Here is a 12,319-nt window from a genome sequence, read left to right on the forward strand (position 1 = left end):
AGTTTCAGGTGTAAAATATAGTGATTCAACAATTCTATACATAACTATACTCTTAATCCCCTTCACATATTTCACCCATTCCCTCCCCCACTCACCTTCCCTTTGGTAGCCATCTGTTTGTTCTCTGTAGTTAAGAGTTTCTTGGTTTGTCTCTTTTTTTCACCTTTGCTCATTTATTTTCTTTCTTAAATTCCACATATGAGTGAAATTATATGGTATTTCTCTTTCTCTGACTTACTTATTTCACTTAGCATTATACTCTCTAGATCCATCCATGTTGTTGCAAATGGCAAGATTTCATTCTTTTTCATGGCTTAGTAATATTCCACTATATATATATATATATATATATATATATATATATATATCATGGAAGATGTGAATATATATATATATTTGTGTGTGTGTGTGTGTGTGTGTGTGTGTGTGTGTTTATCCATTTATCTATCCACAGAGACTTGGGCTGCTTCCATAGTTTGACTATTGTAAATAATGCTGCAATAAACATAGGGATGCATATATCCTTTTGAATTAGTATTCTCATACCCTTTGAGTTTTCAACAAATGGTGCTGGGAAAACTGGACAGCCGCATGCAAAAGAATGAAACTGGACGACTTTCTTACACCAAACACAAAAATAAACTCAAAATGGATTAAGGACCTAAATATGAGAACTGGAGCCATAAAAATTCTAGAAGAGAGCACAGCGATTTCCTTATAGTTCTAATGAGAGTTAGATTCTGGTCTCTAGCAAAATCAATTTTGATTTTAGCCAATAGATTCCTTTTCTAACTTCTAACATCTTCCAAATTAGTATGAGTTTCTGCCTTTCTTCTTACCCACATGAATTGCCACCCCTAATTCTTTCTCTCAACCCATTTAAGCCATACTTTGACACCTTCAAATTCTATACCCCCTTCAAAGCTATTTTTTGGCTACTCTGGTTGATAAGGACCTCACATTCCACTGACTGGCCTTATCATTAATCACCCATGGATTCAGTTGTCATCCTTTGTTCTGGTCAACTAGACTGCAAGCTCCCTAAAAGGGTAGGCCTGGAGATCACAGTTCTTTAAATCTCAAAGCCTTGCACAGAGTTCTATATGTAGGAGATGCTCAATGATGAATACCTGAATTTATATTGAGTTTCAAAATTTTCAAAGAAATTTCAAGTTCATTTGTTCTAAATTGATCCACTCCATTTCCCTGGTAATTTTAACCTTAGAAATGTTAGCTAATGATAATATTTAGGGAAAGGACTGAAACTGGTCTTCCAAGTTATCCTTCAAAAGCATTTCTTTTTCTCCACAGTCTATCTCATTATGCCAAGAGTATAAACTGGGAAAAAGAAAGAGATTTAAAAAAATGTCTTAGGGGGCCTGGGTTGCTCAGTTGGTTAAGTGACTGACTTGTGGTTTCCACTCAGGTTATTATCTCATGGGTAATGGAATCCAGCCTTGCATAGGGCTCCATGCTCAGCAGGGAGTCTGCTTGAAGATTCTCTCCCTCTGCCCCCACTCAAATAAACAAATCTTTTTTAAAAACGTCTCAAATAATAAATTCAGGATCATTTCTTAGAACTCAACTTTAACATTGTCAGGGTGATTTTAAGTATTTCTTTTATTTTATTTAATATTATTGTATATACTTAAATATATTTTATAAATGGTATATAATTGACTTATGATTGCTATAAAATATAATAATATTAATATTATAATTAGTTTATAATGTAAATATGTTTTGTAATTTGAATATAGATATCTTATAACCTAAAGTCAAACAGATATTATAATTCTATTTCATACTTTGCACAATAGTGATTATTTATACCATTTCTTTTCAAAGAAATTTTTGAGGTAGATTTTCTAGAATATAGTTGAAGTAATGAGATGTACTATAAAAAAAGGCTTTATAGTTTTTACTTCCCACCCACCTCCACTCCACATCCTTTTGTTTGTTTTTATTTTGATGTAAAACATTTGGTTTTCTTTTCTCTTTCCAGTGCAGGGTTCCCCTGCATGGGGCCTACATCAGAGGGTATAAAGAAAGTAGGAAGGATTAAGACATGGTTGGATTATATGATAAAGAATCTGACTGGAAAAGGAATTCCATTATCACCACACTGGAAGTTGAGCTCCTTTCTTCACATCAAATGGTGGGGGAGAGGGAGGGAAAAATGTCTTCAAAATGGATTTCCTTTCATTTCCACTTCAACTCACTGTGGTTGGGTGCTCAGTACATTCCATACTCTCAGACTCTGAAAGAACTTGAATTGGACTTTAACACATTGGGAATTTCAAGTCAAGCAGATCTGACAGGAGAAGACAGACGCCTGAACAGATGCAGCTTGCATAGAGAGAGGTTATTTTTTTTTAACCAAAAGTTGCTGATTTTTCTTCTAAAAAAAACCTTTTCCCTGATGAGATAACTTTTAAAGTGTGAAAATTTTGACATTTTTCTTTGCACATCATAGGTTTACTGTGTTTATTTTGTGTCTGTGTGGCTAACGTAATCGTCCTATGGTGGGTTGAGAAGGCAATATTCAGATTCTGTCAAAACCCCTGGGCAGTAGCCATGTTTTTGAAACTTTTAGCACTTCACTGAGCTTACCAGGGGCCTGGTTTCCCTGATGTGTGAATTGCTACAAAATTAAAACATGGCCAATGCTGGAATCTCAATGACAAGCTGGTGAGGTCCATGTCCCTGGAGTTCCTCTCAAGTCTTACTGATCCTGTCAGAGAAATCACTACACCTGCTCTAAATTGCTACCTGAGGAGAAGATTAGGACTTTACAGGCATCTGAAAAAGTTGTGAGAGAGGTGAGAATTCTGGGCAAAAGAAGAGGAATTTCATATGTCTGTGGGTGAACTGAGCTGTGTGAAATATATAAATGACCTCCTGTTCTGTATTTGCATGGGAAGAGATCTGAGAAGAACAGATATGGTTATATAGACAATGGAAGAAAATGTTTAAAATGAGTACTCTATTCGTCCTACAGTTTCTGTAATCATGCAATAAAACATACCACTTAAGTTGGTTGACTGACCAACACTGTTGACCAACATTGACCAATATTGACCCTCAATGACCCTGAGACAAAAAAGCCAAGAGAGAAAGATCCATATTTTCTTCACCCAAGCTCCTCTCTTCTCAATGACACCATTCCCCTCCCTTCTCTAGAGTAGTAGCCCCCAGAGTGTGGTCATTAGACCAGCTACATTATCATTAACTGGGAACCTGTTAGAAATGCAAATTCTAGGGCCCCATCCCAGAACTACTGAATCAGAATTCTAGGCTGGAGCACAACGATGTATGTTTTCACAAGTTTGCAGTATGTTCCTAACGGACACAAAAGTTTGAAAACCATTGTTCTAGTGTACAGCATTATCAGTCTCTCAATCTTAACTTGTTTATTTTCATCAGCATGCAATATGTTCTAGTACTTTCTACATTAACAATTTTCTTCTCTGGTCTTCACAACTTCTAGCTGTCTTCCCCTCTATTCTTTGTCACAGCATTTAAAATCTTGTCTGTACAACAAGATAACAAAATAGGAAGCCCCTGACTTTGTTCTCCCACAGAGGCACTGACATAACAATATATATTCCAAAAGCCTTCATGGACTCCAGAAGCCAGTAAAGAAGTGGCAGTACCCTAGGTGTGTTCAAAGCCAAGAATAACCACACTAAAATGGGTTAGAAAAAGCATTTTGTCTCTTCCATGTAAAACTTTCCCCAAGTTGGTACAGCTTAGCACGATTAGAAATAAACTCATACTTCACGGCTTCTCCATGGTGGGGGATTGGAGGGTGGGCAGGGAGAAAAGCGGAATGTATGTCCAACATTCTAGGTTTTTGGGGGGTTGCCAGAGGGACTGGTTCCCACCTTGTCTGACTCTGAGCACTGATGGAGATCTGGAATACTTTGGATGTCCGGGTAATGTTGAGGAAAAAAGAGCTCCTTGGTTTAACACTTGAGGACCTGTGGAAGTAAAGACAGACACCAGAGGGAGAAAGAGATTATGAGCTCTTGAAAAAGAAACGAGCAAAGAGACCTACACCAAGACACATTATAATTAAAAGGTCAAAAGTTAAAGACAAGGAGAGAATCTTAAAAGCAGCAAGAGAAAAACAACTTGTTATATATATATATATATATATAAAAAAACCCTCAAGAGACAATCATCAGATTTTTCAGCAGAAACTTTGCAGACCAAATAGGAGTGACATACGTTCCAAATGCTGAAAGAAAAAAACTTCCAACCAGAACACTCTAACTGGGAAAATTATCATTCAGAATTGCAGGAGAGAAATAGAATTTTCCAGACAAGCAAAAGCTTAAAAAGTTCATCACCACTAAACAGGCCTTACAAGAAATGTTAAAAGACTTTTATAAACTGAAGATAAAGGGTGCTAATTAGTAAAAAGAACACACAAAAAAGGATAAATCTCACTGGAAAGATAAATATATAGTAAAGATAGTGGATTAACATGAAGATTAAATGACAAAAGTAGTAAATATAACTGTAACTAAAATAATTAGTTAAGGGCTACATAAGATAAAAAGGGGTAAAATGTGACATCAAAAACATAAAATTTGGGGGAGTAAAAATGTTGAACTTTAGAATGGGATCAAATTTAAATTGTTACAAACTTAAAACAGACTGTTAAAGATGTAAGTTGTTATATGTAAACTTCATGCTAACAACAAAACTAAAACCTATAGTAAATACACAAATGATAAAGAGAAAGGAATATAAGCATACTACTAAAGAAAGTCATCAAACCACAAAGGAAGAGAGCAAGAGAAGAAGGAACAGAGAAGAACTACAAAAACAACAAGAAAACCATTCACAAAATGGAAATAAGTACCTACCCATCAATAATTACTTTAAATATAAATGGACTAAAATTCTCCAATCAAAAAATATAGAGTGGCTGAATAGATTAAAAAAAAAGGACAAGTCCCATTTATACTGCCCACAAGTGTCTTACTTTGGGTGTAAAGACACACATACACTGAAAGTGAAAGGATGGAAAAATATATTCCATGCAAATGGAAACTGAAAGAAAACTAGAGTATCTATAGTTACATAAGACAAAATGGACTTCAAAACAAGGGTTGTAATAAGAGACAAGGAAGGGTATTACATAATGATAAAGGGGTCACTCCAACAAGAGGATATACATTTGTAAATATTTATGCACCCAACATAGGAGCACCTAAATATATTAAGCCAATATTAACAGACCTAAATGGAGAAAGAAACAGTAATACAATAATAGTAGGGGACTTTAATACCCCACTTACATTAATGGATAGATCATCCTGACAGAAAATCAGTAAGGAAACTTTGGCCTTAAATGACATGTTAGACCAGATGGACTTAACAGATATTTACAGAACATTCCAGTCAAAAGCTACAGAATACACATTCTTCTCAAGTGCACATGGAACATTTTCCCAAGACAGATCATATGTTCGGCCACAAAACAAGTTTCAATAAATTTAAAAGGCCTGGAATCATATCAAGCATTTTTCCAAAAACAATGGCATGAAATTAGAAATTAATTACATGAAGAAAACTGGAAAAATTCACAAATATGTGGGAGTTTAACATGCTAATGAACAATGGGCTGAGAAAGAAATCAAAAGAGAAATTTTAGAAAGTTAAGACAAATGAAAATGAAAATGTAACATACCAAATTAATGGAAAGCAACCAAAGCAGTTCTAAGAGCAAAGTTCATAGCAATAAATGCCTACCTCAAGAAACAAGAAAAGTCTCGAATAAACAACATAACTTTACACCCCAAGGAACTAGAAAAAAAGAACAAATGAAGCTAAAAATTAGTATAAGGAAGGAAATAACAAAGATTAGAGCAGAAATAAATGAAACAGAGACTAAAAAAGATAATAGAAAAGATCAATAAAACTAAAAGCTGGTTCTCTGAAAAGATAAACATAATTGACAAACCTTTAGCTAGCCTCAGCAAGAAAAAAAGAGAATACTCAAATAAATAAAATCATAAATTATGAAAGAGGAGATGTTACAATTGATAACACAGAACTACAGTGGATCATAAGAGACCACTATGTACAACATGCACCAACAAATACACCAACAAATTTGACAACTTAGAATAAATGAATAAATTTCTAGAAATATCCAACCTACCAAAAATGAACAGACCAATTACTAGAAAAGAGATTGAATCAGTAATGATGTGGCGAAATTAGAACACTTGTGCACTGTTGGTAGGAATATAAAATGGTGTAGCCATTGTGGAAAACGGTATGATGGTCCTCAAAAACTTTAAAATACATAATAAAATAAAATAAGTAAATAAATAAAATAAAATACAATTACCATATGATCCAGCAATTGCATTTCTGAGTATCTACCCAAAAGAATTGAAAACAGGACCTTGAAGAAATATTTGCACCCTCATATTCAATGGAGCATTATTCAGATTAGCTAAGAGATGGAAGCAACCTAATTGTCCATCAACAGATGAATGATAAAGGAAGAAGAAATGTGGTCTATACATAAAATGGAATATTATTCAGCCTTTACCAAGAGGGAAACCCTGTCATATGCGACAACAGGGATGAACCTTGAGGACATTATGCTAAGTGAAATAAGCCAATCACAAATCATAAATATTTCATGATTCTACAATTATATGAAGTATTGAAAATAGTCAGACTCTTAGAATATAGAATGGTTGTTGCCAGGGTTGAGGGAGGGGTAAAAGGAAGAGATGATTTTCAATGGATGTAAAGTTTCAGTTCTGCAAGATGAAAAAGTTCTAGAGATCTAAGACTACTGTACTGTACACCTGAGATAATTAAGATAGTATATTATGTATTTTTTTACCACAAGAAGAAATATTCTTCAAGGTTTATTTATTTGAGAGAGAGCATAAGGTGGGGGGAGGGGCAGAGGGAGAGGAAGAGAGAGTCCTAAGCAGACTCTGCTGAGCATGGAGCCTGATGCGGGGCTCAGTCTCACGACCCTGAGATCATGACCTGAGAGGAAATCAAGCGTTGGCAACTTAACCAACTGCGCCACCCAGGCACCCCCACAACAAGAAATTTCTTTGAATAAAATGTCATCTATATCCTTAGGGAGGAGCGATACCTCCAGTCATCATTTTGTCACCAGCATCCCACTGAAACAGACCTTTCCAATGTTGAGGATGATTGTCTGTTGCTAATACCAACGGTCACTCAGAAGCTTGCAAGACAGTTCAACCTCCTTTCTTCTTGAAACACTCCCAATTTTTGATTCATTACCACCATAATTCTGCTTTCTCTTTTGCTCACTGAGATGCAAAAGGTTGAGATAATCTGACCCAGCAAACAGATAGGTGTATTCTTGATTTCACTCCTTCTTGCCACAAGTTGGTTCTTCACAATATATCATGATTCATCCAGTTCTCTCCATCTTCCATGCCACCGCCCTAGTCCAAGCCCCTTTGGTCTTGCCTCTTACCAAGCCTCTTGGGTTCTACTCTTTGCTTCTACCATCCATTCCTCTCACGGCAATCGGTCAACTTTGAAAATACAAATTTCACTCTGCCACTTCACTGTTGAAGCTCTCCCATGATTTCACAATGCACTTGGGGTACACTCCAAAATCCTCAACACTGCCTGAAGACCCTGCATGACTGACCCTCATCTCTCCTCTTTGCTCTGAATGTCTAAATGTTTAAAAAAAACCCTCCTACTTCACTTCTTGAAACTCACCATGCTTGTTCTTATCCCAGGGATGTTGCACCGGCCGTTTTTATTGCCTAGGCTGTTCTGCATCAAGATTTTCCTGGCCCCTCCTTGTCATTCTGTCCTAGTTCAAGTACCCCTCTCTGGGGCACTCCTCCCTGACCACACAGTCACTTTCCATCCTATGACCCTATTTTATTTTCTTCCTGGTTCTTGTCACTATATTCTTTTCTATTTTATTACCTGTTGATCACCTGCATGTACACACTCCAGAATATAAACCCAAGGAGAACAGGAAACTTATCTGTCATATTCCCTGATATACCCCAGGTACTAGAACACTGCTACTGGATAAAGGATATAAAATGAAGACCTGGGGCGCCTGGGTGGCTCAGTTGGTTAAGCGACTGCCTTCGGCTCAGGTCATGATCCTGGAGTCCCGGGTTCGAGTCCCACATCGGGCTCCCTCCTTGGCGGGGAGTCTGCTTCTCCCTCAGACCCTCTTCCCTCTCATGCTCTCTGTCTCTCATTCTCTCTCTCTCAAATAAATAAAAAATAAAAAATAAAATCTTTAAAAAAAATAAAAATAAAATAAAATGAAGATCTGCAGATAAAATAAGTGATAGGGTACGACTTCTAATCGCTCATACCCAACATGCTTTTTACAGCCCCTGGGCCTTTGCATAAGGTGTTGCATCAGACTGGAATGGTCCTTCCTAACCCCTTTACCTGGTTGTATCTTCACCTGCTCTTTGAATCTCAAGGGGACTCAAATATCATTTCCTCTGGGAGGCTTTCCCTGATTCTTTCAAATCCCCTTCATGGAAACCAACTTCTTCATAACACATTTGCTGGGTTTCCTTTGCTTATGTGACTATATTTGATTCGTGTCTATTTCCCCAAAGGAAGACACTTTTGATTTTGTTTCATATCTTATTGCCAGCTCAATATATACATTAAGTGGTCCATAGATACTTAATAAAAAATACCTCTAGTAGCTTTTAGTAGCATTAATATGCATGCTGGTTTTTTTTTCAGGACAGGCCTGAAAAACACCTGCTATTCTGGCATAACTGTAAATAAAAGGGTCCCAATTTGGATGATCAATTAGATGCTCACTCCAGTTATGTGATATCAGAAGTGTCACTAAAAATGTATCAGGATTAAAAATCTAATTAAATCACTTTAAAAAATGATTGGCTTTTATTTAAGTCTTTCTTTTTCCTTTTCTTTTTCTTTCTTTTCTTTCTTTCTTTCTTTTTCTTTCTTTTTCTTTCTTTTTTCTTTCAGAGAGAGAGAGCACAAGCAGGGGGAGTGGCAGGCAGAGGGAGGGGGACGAGTCAGCTCCACTAAGCAGAGAGTCCAACATGGGGCTCAATCCCAGGACCCTGGGATCATGATCTGAGCTGAAAGCAGGTGCTTAACCAACTGAGCCACCCAGGTGCCCCAACATTTTACAAACTGCAGGTCAACACCTAATAGTGGGCCATGACTACCAATTTTTTTATGAATCAAAATAAACTAGAATAAAATAAAAAGTATTCAGATTATTCACATTGACCCACAAGTGGATAAATAAGCATTATTTGGGAATTTTTTTATTATTTTGGTTTTATTTTTAGTACATAGCTCTATTTGTATAGGTCACAATGCAAAGTGCTTACCTTTATACTATGGGTTGTAGTGGTGCTATGGGTCTCCACCCAGACCCCATTGACCAGGCTGGTGTACCCATCTTCCTACTGCTTTGACCATTGGCTGCTAATAGTTTTCAGTTATGCCCTTTGCAGGGGAACTGCCCTCTGGAGAGCCTCCTTCAAATGCCTGGTGGTTTTCCCCTCCTTCCAGGGACAGGTGATGACTGACCAATACATGAGTAGAAAAGACTAGCTCCTGACCTCAAGGGGAGCAGCTACATGGTACACTTCATGTTCCAGAACTTTCAGGTGAGATCAAGCCAACATAGATTCCAGTAGAGCCTATATCCATGCCTCAGTTTTTCCCTGCCCATCTTGCTTTCTTTGCTCCCATGCAGGTTCCTTCTGAGATCAATTCCCCCTACCAATATAGCACTTGTACCAAAATCACTAGCTCAGGTTCTGTTTCTAAGAACCCAACTTAAGACGGCTGTCATTTGAAAAACATGAGAAACTCGAATACATTATTTTATTATTATTTATTATTAATGACAATAATTTATGTTTACAAAGGGTTTGCTTTATCTTTCTGCATGGTCTCTAGGAAAGGTGCAAAATCTGACACAGAAATCTTGAACAAGTGGATTGTTTTTTGAACCAAGACTCAGGAAAACAGGTGTGCCAGCCATCTGCTGGTGTGTTGGGGATGCTCTTCCCAAAAATGTGTCAGTCCAGACATCAATTCACATAAGACTCAAGACCTACAATGTGTTGAGGGAAATGGGGTAGAAGAAGCAGCCTCATTTCCTTCTGTAAACCAAGGCAGAAAAATGTAGTCGAATGCCAGAGCTGCTTTAGAAAATGTCCCGTCAGAGCCAGCTGTGCTTTTCCACTGAAGAGTCCTCTCACTTCATCCCCAGACAGGAGACAGTGCCCGCAGTCGGCACAGACACCTGAGCTCCCAAAGTCCTCAGGGCCACCCAACAGCTGCCACCCAGCACTTCCTGGACTCCTGCTGGGTCCCTGGCTCCGTCACCTCACACTGCTCATTGTTTGACAAATGCCAAAGCTTCTGCGAGGATGCATCTCTCCTGTGGTTCCTGGAACAGTGTCCAGACTAGAGAAAATACACCACAGGCTCTGAACAAGAGGAACAAATGGAAGATTGCTGTACCCATCAAATACAGACCCTAGGAACCATGAACCAGAGAAACAAACACACCTTAGCTAAACAATCGGGGATCTTCCATTGGGAGAGTTACTCATTTATTTATGGAGCACTCACATTCTGGAGGCATTTTGGGCTGATTTTCAACAATATCACCAGGCAAAAATCACCTGGATTTGCTGAATGTCTTGTAGACAAAAGGGAAAGGAAAGAGCACAGGAATTCGAAGAGGCTGTGGCCCAATCAAAAACAGAATTCCCAGAAACTCAAAAAAGCAGCCCCTAAGGAACCAAACGGTAATTAACCTGATACTTGGTAGAGAAGAAGCACTCCTCATTCTCCTGCAGTACCCTTTGCCAATTAGAAGCCAGTTTCCAGGATTTGTTAAATGAATTCTGGCTCATTCAGGTATAGCGTGTAAGAGAGCCGTTTTCGAAAAAGGAGACAGATTCTATGTTTTGATACAGAGTGCTCTCCAAGATAAAATGTTTAGTGGGAAAAGGAAGATACAAAACAATAGTTGTGGCAAAACAATGAAGAGTCACCTTATGAACGTGCATATTTTTTAAATGCGCATATATGTGTGTGTAATATAATGTAACATTATATATGTGGTATAATACATAGAAATATACACACAAGAACATTGGGAAGGAGATCAGGGAAGGGATATAAGAGGGGAACTATTTCCACTGTTCACCTTTTTCCTAGAAATTTTTTCCATGTGCATCTACCACCTACTTAAAAACATTTTTAAAAGACTACAACCCACAAACCAAAACACTTAATAACATGCTAACCAATACAGTTTTTGTTGTGGAGGCTGGCTAGTTAAGTACTGCTATTCATATTTGCTAGTCAGATTCTTATTATTGATACAGTATTCCTTGGAATTCCCACAGGCGCTTGAAAATATTGTGATGATTGTAGCTTCCTGGGTACCATGTTGTGCTCTTAGAGCATAATTGCTATGTCCTAACACAGTGGTCTCAGAGAGGCAGCTGTGTTTACTGATGTCAGATTTGAACCCTTAGGGGAAATGTATGCAAGTGGGAGATCCCAGACTTCCCCACTCCCAAAATAGTTCCCAAGGCTGCTGTAGAGAGACTGCCTAGAACAATGGGTCAAAGTCACCACTGACTCACACAAGTAAAAGACTAAAGTACCTTTGAGTAAATAGGGTACTTATCTTCTCGGAAGAGAGAAGGATTCCGAGGTAGATAGAGGCTTCAAAGTCCAGACTAATTCTTTAGGCACCTGTATTAGGGAGTGGTATTCTTAATCTTTTTGAAAAATATTAGGAATGAAAACCCAAATCTCTAAAATGTTTACTTGAGAGCAAAGTGTAGCATCCGCCTAGTAATTCTCGAGGATGTAGCTGCTAAGAGCTAAAAATACCTTCTGGGGGAGGGTTGTGCAGATGGGGCTTGAGAGTGGGGGGCGGGGGGGGGGGCAGAGAGAACCCAGAAGAGCAGCTATCTGAGCAGATTTCACACGATTAATAGGGAGTTTGTTGGCTGGTGGACTGTAAAAATAGAACCTCCTTTCTGAGGGGTGGGTGCCCTGCTCCAAAGCCCTAGAAGGATCCTGCTGAGAGGGATGATTAACATGAAAGACTGTGGAGCTTTAAGGAAATGTTGGCATAAAGAAATGGCAGCGATTACTGACGCTGCAGCCACCTTCTAAAAGGTTTCTGCAAATTGCTTTCCTTGGATGAAATACCAAATATCTGTTCCCAAATGTTATGAAGCAAAATAAATTACATTCCATTGACACATCCAATATGTCG

This window comes from Callorhinus ursinus, unplaced genomic scaffold, assembly GCF_003265705.2.
Source record: "Callorhinus ursinus isolate GAN/ISIS: 27379988/994484 unplaced genomic scaffold, GSC_fseal_2.0 scaffold29, whole genome shotgun sequence".
Taxonomy (NCBI): domain Eukaryota; kingdom Metazoa; phylum Chordata; class Mammalia; order Carnivora; family Otariidae; genus Callorhinus; species Callorhinus ursinus.